Source organism: Coffea arabica, chromosome 6c (assembly GCF_036785885.1).
Source record: "Coffea arabica cultivar ET-39 chromosome 6c, Coffea Arabica ET-39 HiFi, whole genome shotgun sequence".
In the NCBI taxonomy this organism is placed as follows: domain Eukaryota; kingdom Viridiplantae; phylum Streptophyta; class Magnoliopsida; order Gentianales; family Rubiaceae; genus Coffea; species Coffea arabica.
The window spans coordinates 27580441-27590828 of NC_092320.1; the positions used below are offsets into that span (position 1 = coordinate 27580441).

Genomic DNA, 10388 nt, shown 5'->3' on the forward strand with positions numbered 1-10388 from the left:
ACACAACACTTATCTCCTTCACACTTTCTTGCATGGTCAGAACCATAAGACCGTCGGTCATATGCTCACCCCGTCGAATATGGCACTTAGCACTGGTCACAAATTCACCCCACATATAGACAACGTGTGATTCGCTCTGATACCATTTGTAACTCCCGAGCCCACAAACAGATATGAGTAACTTTTGAATTGAAACCATGGGTTCAAAATGATTAACCCAAGCTATTCAATAACCCATGAATCATAAATTATATACTATTCCTTTCTCTTGTTTCATCTCGATGTGGGTCATTTCAATATGTATTTCCTTGTAGTAAATAAAACTTGTGATATGATGAGTGTGAAGCCATTTCCATCTTAAAGTGTTATTTGGATCAAGACAAAAATTGGCAAGCAAATCAGGCAAATGACTAACAATAGTGCAGTTGTATGTTTGTGGCTATGTAGACTCTAAAGGCAGTAATGAATGATAGGTAGGAAATAAACTGAGACTAATGCTAAATCCTATGCTTCAAGTCCTAAAGACTGGAAGTATCATAAAGGGATTTAAGAGTGAGCTCTTGACATATCGTCATTTACTGATTTTAATTGGAAACATTGAGATAAATCTAGAGAACATTGCCTTCATAAAGGCTGCCATGAACTATCTTTATAACTTACTATTATATTGTGAACTCTCTTTATAAGTTTATAACCAATGGTGCACTCTTGATTATAGTGAATAAATCACTGATATATTTGGATGCTCAAACCACCATAAACTAAATTTAGTTGTGCTTGGTGCAAGAACGGATCTAGATATAGAACTCGTTTGTCAATTCAAGTAGGATGCCCCTAGGGTAAAAAAAATAAAAAAAGCCATTACTCTTGAAGCAAGAATGAAAGGAACCCCAAGCGGGCTGCTAACATATCAAAACTAGCTTGTCAATTGTCCATAAGATGAAAAAACCTAAAAAAAGAGAAATCAAGAGAAAATAAAAACTGCAAGGCAAGATATTGGAAGGATGTTTAGGTGGGGAAGACGATGAAATTCTTACCTACTGAGAAAGTTTAATGAACTTCATAGTTGATTTTTTGCAATGCAGTCTGATTACCCTATTTGAAAAGGCATAGATTTGAAGATAATCCAGAAATTTTTACATTTGGCAGGACAAGACTATGCAAGCCGAAGGTCAAAACAGAGTAGAAGTGAAAAATAAAGTAAGAAGGCAATGCTAAAGCTGGGATGAAGGTCATAACAAGGGTTAGTCGAGTAACTGTTAAGAAGAGTAAGGATGTAAGTTCATTGAGATCATTTTAGATAATAGTATGTCTAATACTTTTTTCAAAAATACATATATTTGTCAGTAAATTTTTGTCATCTCAAAGCCAGATGTGTTTAAGAGCAGCAATTTAGACACTTATGTTATTTTTACGAGGCCAAGATTAAGGATTTGAGCTCACAATTGTGAACTCATCCTGCTGAACCATTCAAGGCTCCTAATCTCAATAATGTGGCATCAAGGCCTAAGCCATTAACAATGGCATGAGATGATGAAGATGTACATGAGACTGGTGTAAAGGCAAAGGACGTAGAGTTAGTAATGATTTAAGCTAGACTGTGAAGGGCAAAGGCTATCAAAGCTCTCAAGTATGCAAATGGTGACATTGTCTTTGCCATTATGGAGCAAACAAACTAGCAAGTCTTTCCATGTTATTCTTGTGACGCCCGAAGGAAAAGAACAGGGAAAATTTTCCTTATTTATTTTATTTTCTGCGTGCATTTCTCTTACTTTATTTTTTTATCAAAAATTTTCAGAGACTTTTATAAATGAATATAGTTTTCCAGCCATTTTTCTAGTATAAATTAGTTCGGGTCAATTTGGAAGTGTATTAAGGACGTGGGACCCGCTAGTGCGATAAATTTTTGGCAATTAATTGAATTTTAGTATTGATGGGTATTATTTTACAAGGTGTTAGGAGATAATTAGAGGATAGTTATCCAGGTTAAGCTTGGTAGACAAAGGGATAAGAATACACTTAAGAAGGGCCAAGTGTCGCGATCTCATTGGAAGTTGACTTGCCTAACTTTTCTTTAATTTTACTAAAACTCCTATTTTGACCCAAATCATCTTCATTTGCTATCCTCCTTGGCCGAACTCCACCTTGAGAGAAAAGGAAAGAAAGCTTCAACTATATCTTCCATTTCTTGCACAAATCTTGAAATCCAACCGATTAACTCTTGAATTAGTCCACAAAATCAACTTGCAAAGGGAGTTTGAAGGACTTGGTGGAGTTGTTTTGGAAGAAAAACCCTTAAGCTACTACCTTACTTGAGGAGTTAAGGTATTTTGTTTGGAACTCACTTTTGTTTCTAATAATGGTCAATTGGTGACTTATGGTGGCTAACTAGTTGGTTTTACGGAAGATTTTATGGATTAGAGTGGAGTTAGCTAAATTTCTGATTTTTGTGGGAATTTTTCTATTTTCATATGATGATTATGGTTGGCCTTGGATTGATGGCTCTAAAGTGTGTTAAATGGATCCCTTGTGCATCAATTGCGGTTATTTGCGGAAAATTTCAGCTTGTGAGGAAAATTTCAGGTTAGGGTTTCAAATCTGCCTTGTTCTGACCGGATTTATTTGAGCATGTTACAGGCCGAATAAGACTTAGGTTAAAACATGAAAGTTGTAGAAAATGGTGTTAACTAGCTTCCTACAAAATTTCAGCTCAATCTGAATACTGTATCATGTGAAATTACTGAAATACCCTTGACTACCCATGAGCCCTATTTCGCGCCCAGATTTCTGTTTTCGTGGAGTTTTCCATTTTTGACCCTGAAAATGCATGATTTGGCTTTGGATGTCTTCATAAGAAATGTAGGTTTATGTTTTGGCTTCGAAACGACATAAGATTCATTTCAATCCGATAAGTGTAGCTTCAGTTATGGATATTGTGCCGAAAGGTGTATTTGATAGTCTATGATGTGTAAGTGGTTGATTTGAGATGAAATGGTGTTGCTTGTAGGATGGAAAAGTAAGGAAATTAAGGGGATATGCTGTCCGATCTTTGAAAGCATTTGATTGCTTTGAGTTTGAGTTGAAGGGCTTGGATTTGGGCAAGGCAATGCTATATGATGGATGGTTCCTGAGCCGTGGAGGTGAGTGACCCCAAACTGTTTCCAAAGCTACTTATGAACTGTTTCGTGCATTATTTACTCAATTGCATATCATGTGTGCTTGCATGTGAATTCATGACATGATTTGGCTTCACTGAGTTCTTGGGAAGTCTTGTGCTTAGAACCAACGACTTCACCACTGTTTCTTGTTCATCTGGAGCACCAAAGGGCTCCCTATCACTGTTTCACTGTTAACTAATCTATTTGAGCGTTGGATGTTTAAGTGTAATGATTTCACTGGCTCACCAGAGCAAAAATACGTACATTTGATCTCGAAATCATGACATCATCGAAATGCATTATTGTGAAATATATTTGATTACTGATTTTACTAGTTACTCGCTGAGCGTTAGCTTACCCCAAAACTATTTTATTCCCCTCCACAGGGCTCGAGATGAAGGAAGCATTTGTATTAAAGTTCTCCGTGTGAATGGTTGGAGGATCTACTGTACCGTTGGAGCTCTAGTTTTAATTTGCGTAGTATTTGAGATTGTATTTGTACTTGTACTTATGTGAGAACTGAGGACCTTTGTCTTATGCTGGAAATTAGTATTGCTTGTATCTCTTGAGGTTTTAGTTTGTAATGTATGTAAATTTGTGGAACATTTGATGTATATTTGAGATTTATATTGAAATTTATTTGAGAACTGTAGTGAGTGACTGAGTCCTGACGAGAGCTAGGCAGGCGGCCCGCCGAACCCTTTGGTACGCCTTAGGGGGAGGTGGGGCCGTCACAATTCTTCATATTTTTGAACTTTTTGTTGTTCTTATTTTCTTGCTCTGTTTCTTTACTTTTTCTTTTTCTTTTTTGGTTCTTCAAACCCGAGAGCTTGTTCAATAGATCAATTTTTAGCTTTGTGTGCATTGACTACGGGGAAATCTCTTAGTTAGAGGACTTCCTTTAGTTTTAAAACTAGGAGAAATGATATAATAGTCCTCAAAAAACTTGAGGCACTCCTTTCCTTTCTGTGCATTATATGAAGTTTAAGGAGTGTTTGAGATTTTTTGAGGAGCGCTAATATCATTTCTCGTCATAGTGCAAGCTATTATAGAAAATTTGACTACCATTTCACTAAAGTGGTAATTTTGTCACCGCACAGAAACACTTACACATGCATGCCTTAGCTAGACTTGGTTTCAATCTCAAATGTGCTATAAATTAGTTTCATAATTCAGCAGTACATTTCATATCAAAATAAATAAATAATTTTAAAAAATGGAATTTCTTATTTAGTGTTTTGTCTTGCCTAGTGCCAACGAACGAAACATGTATTTTTTGAAAGGAAAAGTCACATAGTCTAAAAACTTGAACCATTAAAGCATATAATGTTTTGGAAGGCATGATCATAATTTTTCATTTCTCATGAAAATGACATATCCTCGAGTAAGAAAAATAAGAGTGAAGAATATAAAAGAAGTTTTGAATTAAGATAAAAGTATCAATCGTAAAGCAAGTATATTCTCAAGAAATGGCTAGACTATACTACCAATAATCGTGAAAAAGTTTTATTTTTTAAATAAAAGAAAAACTATTTTCACAACAATTAAATTTGCATTATTAGTAAGATTAAAATAAAAGAAAACTAATCCATTTGCTTTAGATTTTGTAAAATTTGACTGTTAGAGGTGATTATAAGAAATAATCACAATTAACCAAAGCTAATATTTGGAAGAATATGGATTTTAGAGAGAGAGAGTAAGAGAGAGAAATGGAATGAGTCATGCCATTTAATCTTGTCATCCTTTTCCTTGAGTTGAAAATGAATCACAAGTTTTTATTTACCTTTGAATTAATCTTCTATATACTAATAGTATATACACTATCATCATAGAGTAAATGATAACTAATTTAAATTTGAATTTGAAATCTAAAGTTTGTATATGTGTTATACATCCAACTGTAATAATGTATGTAAAATCAACTCTTTAATTTTTACTAGTTTTATTGGATCAAGTTTATGATATTTATCTAATTAAGTTGGTATTTTATTGGGTAACTACTTGCATAATCATATTGGATTCACGAAATATAATGTCTTTATTAGAATGTCTTTCTAAGATAGTTTTGAGAAAGTTTGTTTTGGATCTTTAATTGCTTGTGAGAGTTTCAATTGGTTAAAATATTAATAATTTAGTGAATTTATTATTCTTTTTTCTAACAGATATTTGTGAATATTTATCCCATAATTGTATTTTTTAAAAGTTAATATTATGACTTCCAAATAGAGTTCTATCATACGTGAAACATTTTTTCTATTCAATAGGGAAAAGATGGCAATAGGAAAAGGCATAAGACAACTTAACTTTCTAAACATAAATAATTTTGTAAAAGATTATTGTTTCATTTTTTTTAGTTGAAGAGATTATTATTCGTGATTAATGACTAGTTTACATTATTTTAGTGTGTGTTCATGATCATTTTATTATGTTTTGAATAATTTTAAAGCCAATTAATCAGGGGTTTAGTTGACTTTTACATTATGTAGTTAAACTAAAGAAAATTGCATTTTTATGGAGCTAAGTAGTGAAAACTTCATGTATTGTAGGTTTTAAAAGTTCACTTATCAATTGGAACATAACAAGAATTTATTGATATGATTCTTAATGATTTGAAATGCATTCCAAGTGGACATGAAGTGTTGAGGATGAAAGGGTGGAGGTGCAAGAAAGAAATGAAAAAAAAAAGCAAGCAACAGGAAGGAAAACAAATATTCCAACCAGCATCAGTTGGAATAAGTGGATGAAATGGATGTCCAAATTGGTTAGGGACGGTTTTGGTCAAAAAAGAAGAAAAATGAAGTTCCAACATGTTCCAATTGGAATAAGGGTATCAAACCGATTAGAGGCTGCCTATGGCAGTTTACTAATACGACTCAGGTTTTTTCCCCAGATTTTTGCCCTCCTTTTGGCCTTTCTATAAATGTTAGAAGCAATATAGAAACATGTTAGAAACAATATAGACATCAACTTAAGGACCCTTTGGAGGTAAAAAAAAATATTACAAAGCATTTTAAGTTTAGTGTTGGATTTTTGTACTTTTGAAACTAAATTTCGGAAAAGAGATGAAGATTTAAGAAAAGGAAGATTTTGTTCGGCACTTTAGTAGCTTCCTTTCTCTCACTCATTATCTCTTGTCACTTTCAATGTTTAGTTGTAATAAATGTTTGTTGTTTTCTTTCTTTTTCACTATGTTTTTCTAAGTTTCATGCCTAGGGTTAGGTTTAATCTCTTCTTTGTAAATGATATAAAATTGATTATTGATGTTATACTTTGTGCAAGCAATTTCATGCTTTTATAATTCATGTTTGCAATTAACTAGCCATATTATAAATGATATAAGATGTTGAATGAACAAATGAAAGTTAAAATCTAGTATTTCTTAGAAAAGTATCAAAGCAAAGTTTCACACTAACAAAAGTTGAGATACACCTTTGTGGTTTTAACCAAATAATATCACAAAACCTAATGAACTTGTAATTAGTTTTAAACCATTAGAGTAAATCTGGAATAGTTATAGGTATGATTGGTATACCAGTAAAAGCTGATATTTTATATATTAGAAAATTATACTAATACTTATGCAAAGAATTAAAACTCAATCAATTGAGTCGTCTTATTAGCAAAGTTAGGGAGGAAAACTTATTAGTTTTACCTTGTCATTTTTATTTCTTTTGGTATAAATTTGTAGTATAGATTTATTTACTCGTACTTGTGATAGTATAAATAATAGAGTTCAACAAATGTTAATAATTGATTGATCTTCCTAGTGAGATCGAACTTTGTGAGGACCCGAAAATTCCTTTAGAATTTCCTTCCATTTTTGAAACATTAATTTATATTTCCTTCTATATTTCTTTACTTGACTATTTACCTATTTACTAGCTCTAAATTTCATGGTGGTTTCATTAGTTGAGTCAAAAGTTTTACTTTTACTTTTAAAGTTAGAGTAAGCTAGGGTTTTAGCGCATTCGTGTAGTGTGATCGATTGGTGAGGTGTGCACTAAATTTGGTGAATAAGAGCGGGTATTAAGTAGAAGGAAGTGTGTGATTGAAAGTGTTAAGAGTGTATTAAAGGAAAACAAGATAGATTAGCTATAAAAAATACAAGAGAGACAAAGGGATAGACATTTCTCCTTTTATTGCCAATTGTCAACAAGCCGACAAAGTTTGACTCAGACTTGACCAAAACTAAGCTTTCCTCTTATCTTCATTAAGCTTTCATTTTAACCAAAAATCCTCCATTTTCAACTTAGGATGGCCAAAATTTTTTACTAGAAAAGAGGGAAAAAGAAGGCAAAATAAAGAAAAATGGAGGGAAAGCCAAATGTTGGGAATCAAGGCATTCTTTGACCAATGTAACCTCTAGTCCTTATCTTGCAAATTTCAGCCATCATCCTTCATTTTTCTTCCCCTCTTAGCTGACCCTTAGAGACAAGAAAAGAAAGAAAAACTTCTCCAATTTTCCCTTGATTCCAAGCTAGAACTAGTAGGAAATCAACCTCCAATCCAAAATCAATTCATAGGAAGTTACCACAAGGAAGAAAGGTGGGCTGGAGTGGAGTTATTTTGGGAGAAAGCAAGCTGTATTTTGCTACTCATCTTGAGGATTGAAGGTATTCTTGGTTGAGAGTTACTTTATCTCCTTAATCTTGCATTTTGTGGGAATTTTGGCTTGTTTATAAAAGGTTTTGTGGCTGATCTTGGAGTTTTAGGTTGTGGGCTGTTATATTTAGTTTTTATTGGTTATTTCCAGCTTTTGTTGAGTATTTCTAGCTTTGCTGTGGAATTGTAGACCTGCCATTAAGATTTTCCAGCTTATACATGCAATTTTGGCATTACTTGAGGAATTTCTAGCCTTATTTGTGAATTTCCAGCTTTGGTAGTGAATTTTCCAACCCAGGGTTTAATTTTTCAACTTGAGTATGTGATGGTTATATGCTATGTATATGCTTGATTTAGTGGTTTGGTGGCCTGGTATGTATATGCTTGATTTGAGACTATTTTGTGGTGAGAATGAAGCCTTGAAAATGGCTGGAAATTAGGAAAAATAAGGGGAATTGCTGCTGAAAATTTTTCCCGCAGGAGACCTTGAGCAGTCTTGGGAAATTTGTTATATCTTGGTGTAGAAAATTCCAAATTGAGTTTCGTTTATTGCATTTGAAACTAGACTCATAGCTCTTTTAACTGTGAGTGAAATTTTCTCAATTCCTATGAATATCTATGATTTTCCAAATGTGACTGAATTTCCATTCCTGTTCTGTCTTTCTACTGGATAAAGCAGCCGCTTGAGATTTGATTTTGACTGACTTGTGGATAGAATCTTGCAAAGGTGTCTTCTGAGAAATTGTAACCCTTTGAATCTATTTTTCAACGACTTGAGAAACTTGAGATATGATGTTTCAAATAGTGTCGCACAAAACTGGGAAAAATTTTGTTTTCTTAAAACTGTCCTTACTTTCACTTCCAACTTTAAGTTGGAGTTGTTGAACCATTTTGAGCTTAATTTTTCTTTTGGAATAAGGTGACTTGACATAGTGGATCTCATGGCACTTTATAAATGTGATTTTAGGATGTGGAAGGAGGTTGGAAGTGCACATGAGGCGAACACTTGAACTTGTACCGTGGTAAGTGTTCCTTGCATGTATATGCTTTAAATAACTATGTGAATGTTGCCGGAATGTTAAATGTTGTCCAATGATTGCTAAATAGATTTTCGATGGGCGAGTGTATACTTTATCGCACTCGACCCAAGCCAAAGTGAATTTTCAACGATTGAATGCTACTTGTGCATAAATGTAAGTCTTTTGGTTAAATTGGACCCTTGCCCTTCGTTGCCAGTCGACTCGAGCCAGAAACGAACTCAGTCGAGCAGCTGGTGACCCTGGGACAATGTTTGGTATACTCGAGTATTACCACGAAGTCTGGTGGAGAACTGGCCAGTGGATTCAATGCAATGATATCAATGAATGAATGACGAGAACACTAAAAGAGTTTTCACTTGCAAACATTTTCTAATATTGGAGGGATAAGGAAAATGGTTGGCGAATGACTTGAATGAATGGCTCCAAGTGAGCACGTATCCTTCCAATGATTGAATATTTATTTCTTGAATGACTGGATATTATTGTGCAAAGTGTTCAAACTATTAAATGCCATATTTCCATGGTTTCTTTACTTGATTACTTGTTTAGGAACCTCACTGGGCTTTTAGTTCATTCCTTTAGTTTTTGTTTTCCTTACAGGAATGGAGGTCTGAAGCAATTAAGTGTGAACTAGAGTGTATAACCCTCTTGTACTTATACTTTTGATTGATAGGATATATTTTGACATTTGATGTTGTATCATACGTTTGGCTTTTGGGATGTAAATAAGTTTACATTTTGGTTGAATTGTAGAACTTAAATATTGTTTTGGAGGCTTGAATGATCAATCTTGAGAGTTGATTAAGTGAGTGAATGAGAGTCCTGACAAAAGTTGGGCAGGCGGTCCGCCAAGTCCTTGGGTACGCCCTAGGGGGAAGGTAAGGTCGTCACAAACTCGAATCTCCTTATACATATGTATGACCTATGCTACACCCAAAAAATTTGAGTATTAAAACTTAAATTCACACTAGTTTGTAATTCTTTTCCTTTTGGAATGTTATATTTCACTATTTAATTTTCAGATTTTATATTTGGTTTGATAAATCCAAATCATATCATATTTACTTTGTAAGTGTAGTACTATGGTTACTTAAAAGAAAAGAAACAAAATATTTGGATACTTTTTATAATTCACGCAGCTGTCTTATAATATTTTTTTGAAACAATTAATGTTGCAAAGTTATTGGTACATTTTTTAAATGTATTTAGGACTAAACAACAAGCATGTACAATAGGTAAAATAATATAGTATGTATGTGCAACAGTATAAGAAGCTAAAAGATATATGAATATCATTATCCTAGGATAATTGCTAAAATTTATAGTATGACAAGTTTTTTCTCTGATGAAGAAGTTTTTTTGTAGTGCTATTTCCATTCCTTTTTTCCCAAAGATAAAATTGCACAAATATAGTACAGAACTTGTTTTATAATTCAATTTAGTGGCAAAAGTTGAAACCCTAGGAATTCTCTTCTTCCTTTCTGCTTCTTAAATTCCCTCCACTATTAAAAAATTAAAAAATTAATTATTTCTTAAATCTCACCGTTACCCTAATTAAAATAATTTTTAAAATTAATGGATGTCTTGT

General features: G+C 33.3%; 1 pseudogene; it reads left to right on the plus strand.

Annotated features, from left to right (window-relative positions):
- Nucleotides 1-494: 494 nt before the first annotated feature.
- LOC113693547 (nascent polypeptide-associated complex subunit alpha-like protein 1) lies at nt 495-1679 on the plus strand (annotated as a pseudogene).
- Nucleotides 1680-10388: the final 8709 nt, after the last annotated feature.